The following is a 10,119-nucleotide window of genomic DNA, read 5'->3' on the forward strand; positions in this document are numbered from 1 at the left end:
TGAACACATTTGTATCAGATGTATTTATGATGCTTGTGCCCGCAGTAGGCAATTGATGTTTGTATCACCGATAAACAGAATGTTCCTTTTACTGAACACTCTCTTCCAGTTCAAGATTTCAGCAACAGTGTCAATTTGCCATGATGGAAAGTGACAAATAAGCAACATGTAGGCTACAATAAGGCTACATCCAAAGTGTTCATCTTGAATAGTTTTAGTCATTCTCACAGAAATACGTCAATAACATTTTGCAGTATTAAGCCATTGACGTCACATTAGACACGGACTGTTGTTGTGTGCAAACTCTGATGGTCATAACATAAAGGTCCCTTCAGTGGCGTCACTAGGGTTGGCGACACCCGGTCGACCGTTGGTGTCACCCGATGTTGTCGACGGGGGGGGGGGGGTTGGGAGAGGGTGCTGGAGTTCAAGCAACAAAGCGCTTCTCGTCACATTAATACCGCTAATTACATCAACCGGGAGTAAGCTGCATCAGACAAATTAGCTGTTTCAACTCATCGCTACACAAAACACTGCACAAAAAATGTATTGCCAGTCATTTTGGTGTCACCCCCCTCTGATGGTGTCACCCGGTGTGGTCCGTACCCCCCGCACCCCCCTAGTGACGCCTCTGGGTCCCTCGTTATGCCCAGTTGTGCCTAACACGGTGAACAAAATCGTGATCTCTAGATGCGTGTTTGAAACAGGAATCTTGTTATCTGCATTTTTTTTCAAATTAGAATTCAATCGCCCAACTACCATTTGCCACATTCATTAACACCGTCAGTAAATGTAGTTTCAGCCATTACTTTCATTAACACCGTCAGTAAATGTAGTTTCAGCCATTACTTTCATTAACACCGTCAGTAAATGTAGTTTCAGCCATTACTTTCATTAACACCGTCAGTAAATGTAGCTTCAGCCATTACTTTTGCAATTAAAATAGAATATGTTGAATTAGTCATAAACTGTTGTGATAGAATATCGGTTCTCTGCCCTGTAAGTATTGATGTCATTCAGACGACCTACATTGATGTTGATGCCAGCAGATTCAATAACAGTCTGTCTGCCCTTTAAGTTGCGTACAGTATTGACTGACTCCCTGTCTCCGTGAGCCTACCGGTCTGTGGGTATTCATCTGGGCACCTGCTGTGTGCATGACTGCCAGCGTGTGGAAGAGCTTTACACCACCCCTCTCGGAGAACAGAGCAAGAACAGAGCTTCAAATGCGTCGATGGCACACAAACCATTCTTATCAGGCTGTGGTCAGCAGCGGCTTCTCTCAGCCAAAGAAACGGGCAATGTCTTGACTCCAGGTGCATGGGTCAAATCCCATACCTGGGCCTGGTGTTTACTCAGCTGGACTTTGAATATTTTCAAACCCATGTAATCTTACGCTCTCTTCATTGTTCTTGAGAAGGGAGCAGTATCTATATAGTGTGGACTATTGTATTGTACAGTGTATCTCCTGAAAGAGCGATATCACATTACAATAACCTTTAGTGCAGTGCAGTAACAAGACTTACCGCAGCAATGTGTAAGGATCTCTAACAAAGAGACCATTCAAAAGGAAGTCCAGAAATGTGTCAGCAAGCTTAACCGATATATCCACTTGCTTCATAATAAAATGTACAAAAATATTTCTGTAGCCAAATTAAGCTCTGGTTTATATGCATTCTAAATCTTTGTTAATTGGTCTTTGGCTTTAAGCGATATTTACATAGTTTGAAACATAAAGAATTACTGGGGGGGAAAAAATACCATCCGCGTGTATCTCCCCGTCTTATGCGAGGGGTGGCAGGCAGCCAATGCACCGTAAAGCAGGATTGTAAGATAAGCCCTCGATGCGGGTTTTTTAAGGCAGCTCCACACAGCGCTGGCGCTGAACCCTTGGCAGATCTGGACGGGTTTCCTTAGCTACGGGCAGAGAGAGCGAGTTCAGCTGAGGGCAGCGAGCGCTGCTTCGGCTGCCCGTACGGCGCCGTGCGAAAATGTCAGTGTTCTGCAAAAATTGCACCTCTCAGAAAATGTCACGCTGCCCTCTAGCAGCTTAGAAACGAGCTTCACTCTCTTTTCACTTTTTTTCCCCTCATCTCTCGCTTTCTCTCTCTCTCTCTCTCTCTGCATTATTTGTTTGGCTCTCTCCTTTATTTATTTATCTCTGTCTTCCTCTGATGCTCCTCTGTTTGACTTTATTCCTTTATTTATTTTTTTGCCTTTCTGTATCTGATATTTTTGGAGGAATTAAACAGAATTAAATTATTTAATTGTGCCAGTAATATGAACTGCTTCAAACTGTTTTTCTTCTGGCATTTAATGTATGCAATGAGCCAATTTGCAAGGGTGTAAAATTCTTCTTCTGCTCAGAGTATCCCTGGTTTCAGCCAGATGATCCTGCTCAATCTGTGCGAGAGTTTGTTCATCGGGTCCTCCTGTGTAATCACTGTGACCTGGGAATCACAGGAATCACACTGAGCTGCTTCTCCTCCAATGGACAGACTTCTCCGGCTCAGCGGTTAGCCTTTTGCTATTTTGTCCTTGAGGTCATTTTCTGGCTGTTCAAGATGACACTTGGAGTTGCCGCTGTATCCCATTGTCCAACAAGGGAGACAGTGACAACTGATAGATAGATAGATAGATAGATGGATGGATAGATAGATAGATAGATGGATGGATGGATGGATGGATGGATAGATAGATAGATAGATAGATAGATAGATAGATAGATAGATAGATAGATAGATAGATAGATAGAATTTTAAGGAGTAAAGAAATATGTAAATAAACATAAAATAAATTTAGGCTACTTCAAGGAGGGATTATGGAAGGGTTGATGATTTTATTACCCATTTCCAGTGTGTTCCTATTAATTAATATGGGCTGATTTTTGCATTTTGCATTCACCTGGCAACAGCATTGACAACATCAGTGGACCTTTGCATAAACTGGAATCCTATTGTCCTATGGAATTGACAATGGCGCTAACAATTCTTCTGAGGAATAATTCTAAAGTTTCTTTTTTCTTAAAATTATTTATGTGCAGTAAGATTAGATGTAGGGAAGGAAGAGGAGACAGTGATATTGACTGTGGTTCAACAGTTCATAAATTCACTTAGCATAATCAGATAATCCCCCATTCATTTAGTAAGGAGCAGAAGGTAATCCATATTACCCAACAGAATGGCGTGTATTTTCTGGTAGCATTTCAATACACGGGAACATGGGTTTTGAGAAAATTCTCTTAGCAGCTATTACTGCAAGAGAGGGAACGCATCATTTCCAATTAGCCCATGTTGAGCACTAACTGTTAACACATGCCCTAACACACTGCCCTCTAAAAATTTAATCTAATGAATATTAGTGTAAAATGTAAAAATATCCTCTCATAAATCACAGTCATGGTGAAACGCCATAACAGAAACAAGGCTTTTTTCTTCTTGCATTCTCAAAATGGTTTATTTTTAGCTTGTTTTCCTTCGCTTCTGCACACAGCCCTGTCTCATCGCTGCTCCAGAACAGCAGTCCCACAGCTGTCCCGTTGGACTCTAGGAGAGAACAGCGGCCAGGGCCCCACACTTGTTTATGGACCAGAGGGCCCTCGACCCTGAAGGAATTTTTCCTGCGGTCACTGCTTTTTGCCCCTTTGTTCCGCGATGCAAGAAAAAAAGAGAAAGCGGTGCCTTTTTCGTTTATTGATGTGGCGGTGAGAAGACGCGGCGTTGACCTTCCTGCTACCGCTGCAGCTTCAGCGCATCCGCATTTAAGCGGCGGCCTCGGTGTATTTATGAATGGGTGGAGAGCGCGGGCTTGGGGGAATTGACAGGGGTTGCGGAGACCGGCAGTGGCGATCACACGCAGCCCTGGACGCCAGTAAGGGACGGAGGATGAAGGCCTCCAGCGCTGCCTCTGGCGCCAAACCGGGACGGAAAAGGAAATTAATCAACGTTTGGCAACCCTTCTAGCGCTTCACTCCTGGGCTTTGATTGTGTTTACCGTCTCACACGTACGGGAAGCTGATTGAGAAGAAAGTCGTCCTGCTGGCTCTGTGGTACCCGTAGTGTTATTCCCAGTGACGACTGGTATAACCGAGGAAATGACGCTTTGCTGATCGCTGATAAACGGCGTCCTTCGCAGGAAGGCATAACTGGTAATTATCACCTGAAACTTGGCGGGCCCAAAGGATGGCCCTCCCCTGCTCTTTCTCTTTGCCCTTTACAGTTAAGCCTATGTGCGGACTGGTCCTCTGTGAAAGCCAGATTGTGCCAAGTTTATTTCAGGGCGCCATGACACAGGGAGGGTGTTCCTCCGGGAGCGTAGCGGGGCTTCTGAGGGGAGCGTACCGGAGGCAGGACACTTGTCAAAGCACATCAGCAGCCACGCTGGGCCTGAGTGGGCAGCGGCTGTCATCGCCACGACTCCCCGCGTACTGCGAATCCTGCGAAAGCCGGCATTACTCATGCTTCTCCCGCGATGACTTCGCATCCCGACTTGGGTAGATGGGAAAGCGTCAAGCGCTTTTTGATTTGTTTGTGTTTTTTATTCCTCCATTTTCAGAACGACCTAAAAATAGACCTTTGATTGACAAAAGGAAGCGCTGAAATCCTGGGAACAGGCAATTATTGTTAATGGATTGCAAATGTCAATGTAGGCACCTCGGTAAGTGCCTGTTCATCCACAAAGCAAATATTAGTGATTTTAGCTTTGTCGGAAAAACAGAGTAAAATTTCTTTATGTATTGCGAAATCAGTTTTACCAGTTAGAAACAAAAAATAGATAAATAAAAAAAATGTATGAATGTATGTAAAAATGCATTTGGGACCAAAATATCTCGGGGCAGTGTGTAAGTATTTGGACAGTAATGCAATTTTTGTTGTTTTGGCTCCACATTCCTGCTGTACATTAGATTTGAAATAAAAAATTAATATGAGGTTAATTTGAGGGCATTTACATCCATATCAGGTGGTCCCCGTTTTATACATAGTCTAAAATGAGAGGACTAATGGCCTTTCAAATGGTTTCATTTTTATTCCATTGTGCCGGACTACAGACGCAGAACATCAAAAAATAGCATCAGTGTCCAAACACTTACGCACTGCACTGTACATTTGTGCTCATGTGTGCAGTCAAAGGAGACAAATGAAAACAGCGTCATGCAACGTGTACAGTGTGCAGCTTCTTCCCTTGCATTGACATGTATGGAGCACTTCCTGAGCACCAGCCACACATCGCTTCAGGCCACATGACTTTGACCTGACCTTGACTGGCCTATCGGAGCACCGCATGACGTCCGCCACATCCTCTTGGGAGTGGGTTCGGGCCACCTCTGGGATCGTGCGCCTTTTTGTTTTTCGGGAAGACAGTCCTCTAGATGGGCAGCGTTGGCATCTGTATGCGAATGGGGAGGAGGAGGGCGAGCCTTGGAGCCTATCTGTCTCCTGATAACTCCTGTTGTTCTCTCACGTGGGAAAACAAGAAGTCCTGGGATGGAGATACGGCTGAAGGTCGCGGGCCTTAACCTGAGGGCGGAGAGCTCAAGAATGTGAAAGCAGGAGTGACCCTGAGTGGACCTCTGCGCAGAATGCATGGCATTCCGGAACATTCTCCCTCCCACACAGCCGGCTGCCTTGCCACATGTCAGTGCTCCTGACCCGACAGTCTACACGGATGCACACACAAATAATTGCGAGCATTTAGTTGTCCTTGTAGCAGGAACTCCATTAACCTCAGAAAAAGAAGTAATCTGACTGCGAGTTTCACAGAAATGGTTATGAACTGGGTCAGACTCGTGTGGTTTTGTTTGGGGGCACATTGAGGTGCACCAGGGACCCAAAAGAGCAGGGCCTGAGAACTTTTCCCCCGCAGCGTTCCCGCCAGCTGGCGATAGAGGAAGAATCTCGACCTCAGTGCCAAAAGCAACGAACAGCAACACGAGATGTGCTTTCACCTCCTTCGTCAGGACAACAAGGCACCATCTTGGGTTACGGGTTGTGCTGCGTTGTGAGCGAATGGAGGCGTTAGCGGATGACCGTTTGCATCACAAAAACGAACTAGCGGGGCTTCGCGCGTTGCGCCATGTCCGGTGTGGGGTTTCGAAATCCTCTCAGCGGCTTAAGGAGTCCCCGCCCGCCATCATGTTCTCAGCGCTGCAGTTCACCTGCAGTTCAGGATTATGTCCTGACCCAGGTCCTGACCCCTTTATCTCGGCTCAGAAGCCATCCTGTTTCTTTTAAACATTTTATTAATCACCTATTTGCTTAGCGGTGGCTCTTATCCAGGTTGCATGACATTGCTTACATTTCACCTACAGTATTATCTGTTTGGAGTGACGTTTGTTTTTCAGACACCGTTCAGTTGAAGGGGACGCCCCAGAGGCTGCTCAGAAAAATGTAAAATATTTTCCTTTTAAGAATGGTTTGTTTATAAGTCAATGTATCATAAATAATTTATACTGTATTTCCAGATAGACTAAACTATTTGGTTTGCACGTCCTTGCTAATATTGTGATACTTAAATATTTAATATTATTACATTAATTAGCTACATGTTTTAATCCATGTATAGTCCCAGTTTACTAAATTGTCAGTAAAAGGAAGAGAACATATTTGGATTGTCCTGAGAGTGTGAGAGTGCCCAACGCCATATAAAAATGACCCCCCCCCCCCCCAATGACCCCCCCTTAGGTTCTTTCCATGACCCTTCCTGTACTGCAATCCCATATCTGCTTTTCCCCATGAAAACAAATACTTCAGACTGTACATTGGGCACATTAATTGGGTGCTGGAAAAGGTGTCAAAATGTAATTCATTTTACTTTGGGAGGAGGGACTCCTTAACCAGAGGGGGCCATTTTAGTGAGCTTTGACATGAAAAATAGTTTGGGAAACCCAGTATTATATTGCCTCACTGTCTCAACAATAATTTAGAAAGTGTTATTATGAAATTTATTGACAGAAAAGTGGTAGAGTAAAATGTAATAATATGCTAAAATAAAATATTTAAAAATTGAATGAATAATTAATTAGAATTATAATTTAGTTCACATTATATTATTTTAATGCAATTTCATATGCAGCAGTAGTAGTCTTAAAGAGACAGTCCACTGGAAAAGAACGGAACATTTTCTTAACTAGAAAATAGCTCATTTTTGCAGTGTTTTAACTGATTTGGAAGATCCCATCACCGGGCAGTAGATCGGAACAGCTGTCATATTGAGTATTCATACATAGATTTTAATATGATTGTGCCACTTTTAGTAGAGGAACAATTAGCTGTGATTTTCTCCAAATTCAGCTTGTATGAAAGGGAATGTGGACAAGATTTGTTTATTAAACAGTTATTTCAAAATTTTGACACTTTGAGATGTGTAACAATTTCCAACACAATTGCTGCAGTGTATTGACTTTGAAATGCTACGAACAAGCACTTTCCAGTTGTGTGTGCAAAACAGACACTAAGACAAGTGTTTCCAAATGCCTTTTTCTTAGTAAAAGTGCTATCACATGATTTCAGAAAATCCCATGTGGGATTGATCATTTGCACATGGGAATGTTTTTTTCTCAGCTGATGAGAGAGAGTTCTTGTGCACATTTTGACCATTTCCATTGGCTTTGATTCACATTTAGTCATTTAGCATTTTCCTGTTTGTAAACCCAAACTTTCCTATTTGCGTTTATGCACACAATGTTTGAGTCCGTTAGGCAAGTGACATAAAGCAGGGAATCAATACTCACAAAATTCAGACAAATAGAAAAGTAAGTAGTGAAATGTGTTAAATGTGTTCAGAGAAGAGAAAAGGTCCTCAGCACACTGTTTGTGTAATATGTTTGGGTCTCTTTCCTGCCAATATTCTTTTTTTCCATCCATCCTTCCATCCCTGGACCTAAAGACGAGCCAGTCGCATTCCTGTTGATTGACATTGGGCTCAAGGATGTGGACCTCAGCATTCCGTTCCAGGAAAGGCTTTTCTAGGAACTGAACAAGTTAACGTGGAAAGAAAAAGTCGATCTAACGGAAGGAAGCGGCAAAAAATACAAATCTGTGAACGGGGAAACCTAGCGTAACCCACGGCCATTTTTATCTTGGGTCAGGAAGGTGACTAAACCGTCCCTACAGCCACGTCAATTTATACGTTGTTTTTTTCTTTAAGCAAAGGGAAGAGAGGATGTCGTGAGAGACCAGGATTGGAGTCTGAAAGGATGAATGGCATTGACGACTCCATTGTTCCACGATGTATTGACAGAAATGTGTCCACTTTGTTATGGCCTTCTCTTTGTTGTTCCATGCACTATAAACATATGCATTTGCCCGTTTCCAAGTTTTCATCTGGCGCCAATAAACGAACATCCGACCTCAATGTTTTTTTGTTTTTATTGAGACTTGACTGCAGTGATGAAGGTCGCACCTGATAATTGTGGGTCCAAGTTGGCGTCATGAAAAAATAAAATAAAATAAAAAGCACGGTTTATTCAAAGCCCCCTGGTGGGGCTGCAATGCTTTGACCCAACGTGGGCCTCAGCCTTGGAGAAAATGATATAGATGGGGAGTCACAGGAGGCTTAGAGGGGTAGCCTCTCTGTGCCCCCCCCCCACTCCACTGCCCCCCCCCCCCTCCCCGCAGTCTGACACAGATGAAACTGCACACCTGATGCCAGCACCAGTAACTGACACTGATAAACATCAGAGCACAGCCAGCATCCAGGAAAGCAGCAGATGGGGCCCCCCCGGGCATGGTGCCCCCACAGCTGCAGCTATACGGAGGGGTGGAAGGTTCCGGAGTGGTGTGCGCAGTGCGGGGGGGGGGGGGGGGGGGGAGGGAGACTGTTCTCTGACATCACAGCTACTCATTGGGGCATCGCCCCAAAACAACAAATGTGAACGTAAAAGTGTAACACGTAACCTACTCTGTCATTTTTCCATGCATTTGATTTAGGCAGCTGCATACATACATTGATGTCTCAGTTGTAATGAACAAAACAATGTTCATATAAAGAGGATGTGTTGTGCAGTATTTGAGGCAGCTAAAAGCAAAAAAAAAAACAAAAAACTTTTTTGGTCGATATGACACACACAAATTGTGATCTGTGCTTTCTGATGTATGGTGTATGGAGACTACCGGTATGGTTGCTGTGTGCCATGCACAGAGGTCAACAGGCCTTCAAGAGCCGTGTTCTATGCAGCGTTCCCTTTAACCCAAGGGCTCCAACCAATACAGTTTCTTATCACGTCCGTGTCTGCTACAGATGAGACTCTCCTGGGTGGAGAAAAAAGCATTTATCTCATTCTCATTTATCTCAAATATGTTTTTGTCTGGTTCAAGGAGCAATGTCTAAAATAAGGTTATGCAGGCTTGCTAACTTTCTGTCTCGCGCCGGCTACAGAACCAGACTAAGAGATATGTGAATTGCCTCCAGCCCCAATATCAAGCCTTGTGCCCTTGTGCAGCTTGTTGTGTATCCAGACATATCTTAACTTTAGCACATGTAGCACAGCTAAGCCTGTGTGCTGTCGATGTTAGCTACATGAAGGTATCACGCAGATGAGAGAAATGGTGTTTACATTCAGCCTGCTTTCCTGTTGCGATCCCCAGCCAGACATAGACTTTGTCTGCATTCTGCCAGATAGCGTGAGGTAAGTTCCTTCACCCAAAAACTACTTGAGCAGATTATCTCTAACGTTTAGGAACCGCTAAAATCTATGCAGCTGAAAGAAAAGCTCAACAAAAACCCTCTTTTCATGCCTGCGTCAGTCACCACATATTGTTGTGGTTCATAAGCATCACAGCCACCAAGGAGGCTGATATTAGCCCTTTAAGGTGTAAGATCACAAATATGTGATTAGAATGTTCTTAACTGGCTATTCTAGTGCTTATGTAATAATCACTACTGGTAACTGAAAGCAATGGAGATCTAGAACACTGAATTTTGAAAATACATTCCAAATAATCTACTCTTCAAAGGATTAATAATGAAAGTGTGAAAATTGTGGGTCTGCTAGATGGTTCATCTTTTTGAAACACTGGGTTTTGTTGCAGTGATGTGTCCCACGGTCTACTCTCAAATCACAATGGTACCTATGCCAACTGTGGGGAGCCACACAGGGAATTACCTAATTGGTTGCAATGT

Source organism: Anguilla anguilla, chromosome 4 (assembly GCF_013347855.1).
Source record: "Anguilla anguilla isolate fAngAng1 chromosome 4, fAngAng1.pri, whole genome shotgun sequence".
NCBI lineage: Eukaryota > Metazoa > Chordata > Actinopteri > Anguilliformes > Anguillidae > Anguilla > Anguilla anguilla.